Source organism: Embiotoca jacksoni, unplaced genomic scaffold, assembly GCF_022577435.1.
Source record: "Embiotoca jacksoni isolate LCO1_2020_lvr unplaced genomic scaffold, fEmbJac1.0.p SCAF_21, whole genome shotgun sequence".
Taxonomy (NCBI): Eukaryota; Metazoa; Chordata; class Actinopteri; family Embiotocidae; genus Embiotoca; species Embiotoca jacksoni.
The window spans coordinates 6244063-6252948 of NW_027185352.1; the positions used below are offsets into that span (position 1 = coordinate 6244063).

Sequence of the window (8886 nt, forward strand, 5' to 3'; positions counted from 1 at the left end):
TATGAATTTTGACAAATTACACTGATCATTTTTCCCTATTTAAATGTAAACGACACAGTAATGAATACATAATGACATAAGACTGTGTCATACAAAACAGAGAAGGGATACTTATGTCGAAATGAAATGAACAATTCTGGGAGACCCGAAAGGTCCAAACACACCGGAGGATCAAGTGTTTGCGATGTGACTTTTGATAAGTTTGACAAAGACACTGTTATTGTACGCTGTCTAAACAACATTATGAATTTCTTAACAGCAAAAAAAAAAAAAGAATTGCGTAATGTGAGCGTGTTTCCCTGCTGTGCGTAAATGTTTGTGCAGAGTCTCCTGTCTGGTCAACGGGAGATTCCAGCCATAAATATAAATGTGGGATGACGGACCTCCTGCTGCGGTTTGTACAGCAACTCATGGCCAGCGACGGACAACAAAACCCACACCCTCTGGTCTCAGCGGGGACCGGTTCATCACCACCCAGAGAAAAGCTGAGCCATCCAAAAGAAGAGTGTTTACAGGGAAAACTCCCAACAACGGTTTGTCATGGCTCCAAACAAACAACGGTGAAATATGTGGGATATCTCCGCACATGAAATGCCAGGCCCAGACATTTACAGAGCAGACAGTGTTCTCATGGCAAGAAGTGAAGAGTTCAACCGGGCTGTCCAAGGGCCAGGACGTAAAATAAACCTAAGAGGTAAAAGATCAATAAAGGATAAGAAAGAAAAACACACGAGTATACTTCAGTTACACAAAACTATGTTTTCCTCTGTTCTTGTAAAATACTAAATATTTGAAAAACTTTCCCGGTTTATAAAAGTCCTTTAAATTAAACAATCTGAAAAGGGAAAATCCCTCTCAGGTCTCATTCTAGCATCGCTGCACTAAGTGTCGCTCACAGCTTCAGATTCTTTGCTGTAATAACAGTCTGGGAACTCGCATTGGCGTTTGCTCAGCCTTTCTGAAGGGTGGACCAATCAGCGACCAGCGTCGGTCGTCAGCTGCATTTGTCCCGCCCCTCTTTCACTGTGAATGACGAGCGCATTTCTTAGCTCTTGGTGACCGGAAGAAAATCTACGGATGTCAGCGCAGAATAAACGGTCAGCATCTCGTCGAGCTGCTGGAGTTCACTGAAACAATTTTTTTTTTTTTAAATGCCATATTTAGGAAAAAACACTTTGATGGACACGGTGGTTGCCGTGGTGGCTGAGTGTCGGACGCTTCCGGCGCATGCTAAATGGTTCAAATGAACTGGACGTCTACGCCCAGTAGGGTGGAACAACTGCAAACGATTCCCTATGGAGAGCGACCACACCGATATTCACGCAGTTCGCACGAGGCTGGTCACGTCCACCTGAAGAACAGGAAGTCTTTGGCCACTTGGGGGCATCACACTGACACAATTAGCAGCTTATGAAATGATTATGCTAACATTATAGCAAACAGTTGCCTATTGAGTCATTTGTTTTGGCCGCTTGGTGAATATAACGCCAATAATATAACTCCTGGAAATGAGGTTAATAACAAGTGTGAGACTGAACCAAAACAGTACAATTACGAACTGTTTAATCAAAGCAACCAGCTGAAAGACACTAAACTGTTCTGTAGAACTGGGCAGGTGCTGCAGAGTCAGGTGGTGGTTCTCTGTGGATTTGTTACTATAGTGACACCTTTCACATGACACGTTGTTAATAAAAAACAAATACTAACTAGTGCAGCTTTAAAAGAAGAGTTAAATCTTTATAGAGTCTGTGCCTCCCCTCAAATAGGAAAGAAAAGATCATAATAGAGTGAAACACACTGGTTGATATGGTCATGTGTGTGCAATCATGCCCTCCTGCTGCTGGAATGTACTTTAAAGAGCTTGAATATGGCTCTTATACAGTAATGCATATTTCTTGAATTAAGTGGTAATCCCCAGAACTCCGACGCTTGCTGCGGTTTTTGTTAAATGTTAAATGATTAACAGTCATTTCTGTTATTTTTCATCTCCCACAGAGACGATGAAATTCTACGATTCTTAAAATAATACCACTTTTTAAAGCAAAGGTTAGATGACTCACTCCTTAAACAATAACTCATGAGTTGTCTGGGTTTCCATTTAAATATTATGGGTTGATACCAAAAGCTCGTAAAAGGTTTAGGAATGAAACTTTACATACAGTATGCTTACACAAGTGGAAAAAAAAAAAACTTGTCAGGGGCGTCCTGATAAAGTGATGTCTTTTCTAAATTTAACCCTGCCCTGAGCCCCTCCACCCTCCCAGCGTGTGACGTCAGCATCCTGTGGACCCTGTTGACACCCTCGACCTCTGATCTGCTGATGACTCACTGGACCATCTTCCCTAATTTAACTTTCTTTCTCCTCCTCCCACACACACCTTCCCCCCGGCGCTTCTCAGGTTTCTGGGAAACGTCGGCTTTTTACGGTTTTCTGAATGGGAGAAACCGGTACAATTTACTGCACTGGCCAGATTAACTCTACTTAATAGGGCACACTACGATAGTTGTAAAAGAATCACACACTGAGGCAATGTGAGTAAACAGACTTCTCCGTTGTGCTCCTTGCCCTAAATATTTTAAGGAAATTCTCAGATAAGCAGGTTGTGCTTTCAATTTACATCGTTGTTTATGAACTGTGCTTCCAAAAGTGACCTGTGACTCAAACAGTATCACTAATAATCAGTCCCTCCAGCAAATCACGATCTTACAATCACAATAAGTATTTCAAATTCAATCAATCAATACAAAATCTTTAGAACATTTTCCTGACAAAATATACACCTTAACAATTGTAAATGATTTTTCAGTATACAGAATGTGTGGAAGTAATATTATTTAAAATGCATGTGAAACACTTATTTGATGTACATTTGATGTATTTTACACCGTGGTCACAGACTGTCTGCTCTTTAAATGTCACTTTTATCATTTTTTTGGAACTTTATATACATGGTTCTTTAAGTACAATATTTCTAGCTATTGGTGTGATGTGCAGTATGCTTATATAGGAAATGATTACATATGACTCTTTCTTTATTAGATTGTAGTTTTTTTGCTAGTTCCCGCAGTTTTACCAGGAAAAAAAATCACATAAAAGTAGTTAATTAGCCTCGACTTCTTGTTGCTTACGGACCAACAAACGAACTAACTAACTAACCGTACAATCAGAAACATTATATTTCTCATTCAATGTCGGGTGTATCTGAAAACATTTGACCTATTTAAAGGAGCACTTAGATACTTTTTGACCCTCAGTTGAATATGCTAACAGAACATAGACCAACAACATTAGCACCAGTCTGCCTGATAAATGTAGAAACAGTATTCACTCGCCTTTCAGCCTCGTTTTGTTCGTTTCTGTTCACTTAAAATAGCTGCCTGATGATGTAAAGGAGGTTGATGAGAATGCTAAACCTCCACAGAGCCGAGGGGAGCTGCACAGACGAGTATTAAGTCTCTGGTTTGGTGACTATAAGTGACACTTCACATTTAACAGAGCCATTAAAAACTTTGGTAATCGGTGCAGCTTTAAGTCCTTTAACAGATGTATTCTTCTTATATTGTCTCTTTTGATCCTGTATCATCTATTTTGACTTATTTTTTGTCAAATTTCTGATTTTCTTGTGTATAATAAAACACTTACACCTGAAACCATGTTGGTGAGACAAGATTACAAACTTTTCCACATTGTGACTTCCGCTTTATACTGCTGTCAACCCAAAGAATACGTGTAACTGTCAAATAAAAAAAATATAGATTTTGTTTATAATGTTTATATTATGTATTATTACCAGGATGAACTAGTTCGAGAGCATCTTTGCAGAGAAAAAGCACCATAAGAATAGACCTAACAATTTTTTGTTTTACTGTGCTCAGCATCGGACCCACTTCAGGCATTCCCTCAACCAGAAGGAATTCTTCAAAGCTATTTCCATGCTGTCATATGCCCTGTTTATGGTCAGGCCTGGTGTCTCATTGTCTCATGCTGTAATACAACATAGTCATTTTGTGGGGTTTCCTGACACCAAATATGTACAGTGGAGTACAGCAGGGGACCCTGCGTCTGAGCAGCGAGCGCTGTGGTTGCACTTGGCCCGCCTCAGTAGGAAGTTACTGACCGTTCATCATATTTTATTGCAGTGGGAGTCCCGTTGTGAGCGGGATCACGGGTCAGGGCCATGTTTGCATTTTCTTCTCTGATGTCTTAACTTCACATCAGATGACAGACGTGCTGGGGGTGGAAACCAGCGAGCATCTGTTGAAATGTTCAGTGAAGAGGCCGGACTTAACGGCTAACGAATGCCCCACCAGGCCTTCATATAATTTCCTGTTCAACTGGGGGGGTGGGGGGGTGGACGAGAGCGACGACCGATATCTAACTGTACTGACAGTTTTCAGATACTGAGCTTTGAGCTCATTTCCAACAATTCAGACTCCACTGCTCGGATAAAAGCCACAGCGATAACTCATTCAGCAGCGTCACTTGTGTGCGTTCTGTCCAAGTCAGGTCTTTCTTCGTTTACTCTACTTTCTTCGACATTTATAAAGGAGACATGAGAGTCAAACTGGCTTTTACCTCCTTCTACCAGATCACTGTTGGGCAAGCAGAGTCAAATCTAAGACCACCACGCTACCATTGTGACTTTTAATTAACCCTAACCCTAACCTTAAAAAGTAATGAGCATTTATTGAGCATTTAAGTAAAATGTATTTTGCCAGTTGAGTCGCTGTATTTTTTCATATACTCAGAATGGCGTGACGACATGACAACAAAATTATGACCGATAAAGGAACCCAAAAACTGTATTTCCTTTCTTAATCATTTGTCCATTCTGACTAAAAAACAGCAATGGAAAATGACATTAAAGCTGCACTATAGAGTATTTTTACATTAACAACCGATCAAACAAACATGTCATTTCAAACTGGATGCTGATAGTGACCATAGCAAAGACATTTTCTACCTGACTCTGCAGTACAAAGCATTTTAGCATCTTTCAGCACAATGTTTTGGTTTTGTTGCCAGCAACTTACTGTTTTGATTCACTCTCACCGCTGCCATAATTTTAATCTATTTTACATTACCGGCCCAGCACAAAACAAAGTTGCTAATTAACAAAATGATCTTGTAAACGGAGCCAGACGTTGCAGATTGCTACCAACAGAACACCCCTCGCCTCATCCTCCCATTTCATCTGTGGAAGAAAAACTCATGAAAACCATGAAAGGCCCTCTCTAGAGTTTTGGTTTGTACCTTCTGGGCTACTGTAGAAACATGGCGTTGCAACATGGTGCGGTCCTTGGTAGAGGACCCGCTATGTAGGCATGAAGGGCTCAATGACAAGATGTAACCATGAAAAATTCTGTCATTATCAAACCATCCAATAAACGCATGAAAAACCACCGTGTCAGATGTCAATAGCAGTGGTCAGTACGCCGTGCAGTGGATTCACATTTGACTACAGGTGTTTCCTTTCTGTCAGAGCAGCCACCCAACAAGCTGGAATGAGATCCGTCACCAAACCACAAGATCCCAAATCCTCCTCACGTCCTGAGAAGTACAGCCAGTTCTCTGTGCAACGAGAAAACATCCAATTAATGTTTGCCTCCTGCGACACGACTTCCCCTACCCGTCCTCCTCACAGCGCGGAGCCGCAGAGCCGCAGAGCCGCAGAGCGAGGGTCATCCTGTCTGTCCCACTTAACTGGAATGGCATGTGGGCCGTGCGGCGGGGCCGAGTGAGTCAGGGCTGGACGCTCTCCCTCGGTGACCGTCGCTCCCGGCGGTGCTATCTTTTCAAGTTTTCACTCTTCCTGTGTCTCTTTAGCGGCATGTCAGTCGGATGAAAGGTATTTCCTCTGAGTCACAGCTCTGTTTTCTCTTTTGTCAACCAGAACCACGCAGGGCTGAAAGACCTCCACAACGCCACGCTGATCCCCGGCAGGCCGACCATCCTCCAAACAGGCCTTTTTTCTATCATTGGACTTTCTTAGATGAAATGCACCACACTCTGTATTATGCTTACAGTATGTTGGCCTACTTTGGCGACATCATTTCCAGAGGGTCTTGAGTTTTTTTAATCAATTAATTTATTTTTTTTAGCTGCATGGATCAAGTCACAGTGACAAGCTGTAAGGGACACACATAACCAGAATATTCTGGAGACTATCCTCCGTTTTATCTTGTCCCATTTCTGACAGTCGAGCTAAAGTAGAGCATGCAGTTTAGTATATAAGTGGACCAGGATTTTTAATGATATAGATGCAAAAAACAAACACAGAGAACTTGTTCTTGGGCTGAAAAGCATCTTACTTCATCTGTATTACTTTCTAAGCTATCGTGTGATGACAGTTCAACACAAAGAGCCACATTGATCCCACACACATGGTCAGCAGCTCTTCCTGTTCACAACTTTTCACACTAAAAGGAACATTTTTACTTTCTGTAGTTTTACACTAAATAAATCACTGTTTGATGTTTTTGCACTGTTACACTTTAGTTTGCAACTTTCCACCAGCCTTCCTCGGAAACGTTCAGTTTGCGACTTCTACATTTTCAAGAATTCTTGTTGACAGAAACCAGAAGACGAGCTGGTTTGCAACGCAAGTTGCAAAGTTCAAGTACATTTATAGCTCTTTATCACAAAAGGCTGCTGATAACTCAGCAAGAACCAAACAAATAAAGACCTCGAAGGGCACTCGGATACCACGGACCTCCACCAAGGTCAATACTTCACTCGGTGAAGGTCAATCCTCTAGTCTCTGATGTGCAACCAAGCTGACACCAACCATGACGACACCCATTGGTTTGTGAACTGCAGTTCTAAAGCGTTGAGTTCGGCATTTCGGCCGTCACCATCTTGCTATTTTGGAGCCACATGTGACCATATTTGGACAAGATGGGGAAGAGCGAGCGGTGAGTTTGACTCGATCTGGTTGGGAGTACACCACGCCCCACCCACCTGTAGACAAAACCTGACTGCACCACAGGCCTGTCATGTGTTGTTTTAAACCATGACAGTGTACCGTACAAAGTAACAATCCGGCCAGTTGTAAATGAGAAAACAAAAACACATAAAAGGATGCTGAGACAAAATGCAGTCATCTATACAGTATCTAGTGTTTGATAGGGTCAATATCCCTTTAAAGCAGTTGATGCAATAATTACCTCATTAGAATAGTTTCCTCTCTCTTGTTATCTTTGGCTTGTATATTAGGAATGCCGGGCTGTTTTATCTCTTTATGTACAAGTGAAGTCATATGTAATACTGCCTGAATGAATCACTCCTTTCTCCAGCCTCCCCACAACTTCCTGTGAGTTCCGCAACTTCCTGTTTTCGTCGCCTCTTTTGGGTATGCAAAATATAAATCCAGGAGTCACACATGCAGATCCCCTGCCTAACCAAGGAATGTCACGAATGTGTTGGCTCGGATTGAAAAGGTGGAGGCTGAAATAATATCTGACCGGGTAATGGTTAACGACCATTTTAGGAAAGTGTGTTGTAGCTGTTGGACCTTCTGTGGAGGCCATAACTCTGATAAAACATGATGATCATGTTGAATTTCCACAGACTGTTAATGTCCTTATCTGCTGGTCTGAAACCAGAAATGTGTGGACGTATCACACCTGAGCGTACCGCTAAACAAACACTGGCTTGTTTCCTATTGAAAGGACAAATATATGGCGAATGATGGAAACTAATGACCGTTCCGCTGTGTATTATTTCAGTCTATATTCTTTGTTGTAATATTATCCGGAGCTAATCTCTCGGTTTGTAAAACACTGACAAAATAGTCTCATTAAGTGGCCATTAAATTACTTAATTTTCTTAATCAAATGTATAAGAAACATTTATTTTGAAATTAAACTGACTTTTTAAACAGGCATTTGAAGCAGAAGCTCATCAGCACCATGCCAAGTACAAAATAAAGTCTCTATCTGGCCATGAACTGATAAAACGGTTAATGAAGGCACATTAAGGGTCAGAGTTCCCCAACCTGATTATTTCTGGCTTGCTTATATAACTGTGAGTAGCGTCAACTCTCACCATAACTCCCTCGGTCTCTCAGCAGATAAACCTCTGCAGCGATAACGCAGCTCCATGAACACGGTCAGGAAGGAGAGAAAAGACGGTTTAATCGGCTAATTTTGACGGACTGTACTTTGAAAGTGAGCTGAGTGAGGTCCCTTTCAAAATAAAATAAAGTGTTAGGGACAGCAGCCGCAGGTGCTCGGGGTTTGTATTTTAAGTTCAGGGATTTGATGGTTTATTATTGTGGAGAACAAAAAAGAAAACCTGCTTTAAAAAGAGGACTGAAGCCTCCACATCTATTGACTTCACTGCTTAAAGATGAACACTGATTGCTGCTGCAGACTGTATTGAATATTACCAAGTATTACTAATTGAGGGGGTGTTGGAGGGTGGGCAGGATGACGAAGTGAGACTTCTGGGTGAGAAGGGAGCAAAAAGAAAAAGGCTTTCAGAAAAATAAAAGAATGAATCAGATAGTCTGTTGTATCATTTTGTGTGTATTAGGAGGATATAATGAGTTTCCAGGCTGCAACACGACATGATTAATCAATCGACATTTAAATCAGCAACTATTTTATTCCATAATGACCTCATTCCTACTCCTTAATTTGTTATAGCTGGATGTGAGATCAATGTCATGTTTTGACAAATTTGTTGCCAATTAACTGAATCTCACATCAATAAAGTTTCTGTAATTTATTTGACATAATTAAATAAAAAATATGGTATTTGTCTTGTAAGGAGGGAGGGTGTTTGGGGGGGGGGGGGGGGTGCATGATTATACTGCAGCAATAGGGAAGAAATACAATGAAATACCAACATGAAATACAACATATTTACATAACTAAATGTAT

At 41.2% G+C, this 8886-nt stretch overlaps 1 protein-coding gene across 1 annotated transcript in view; it reads right to left on the minus strand.

Moving 5' to 3' along the window:
* syn3 (synapsin III) overlaps positions 1 to 8886 on the minus strand; it is a 112346-nt gene that overhangs the window by 34642 nt on the left and 68818 nt on the right. The window lies entirely within an intron of this gene.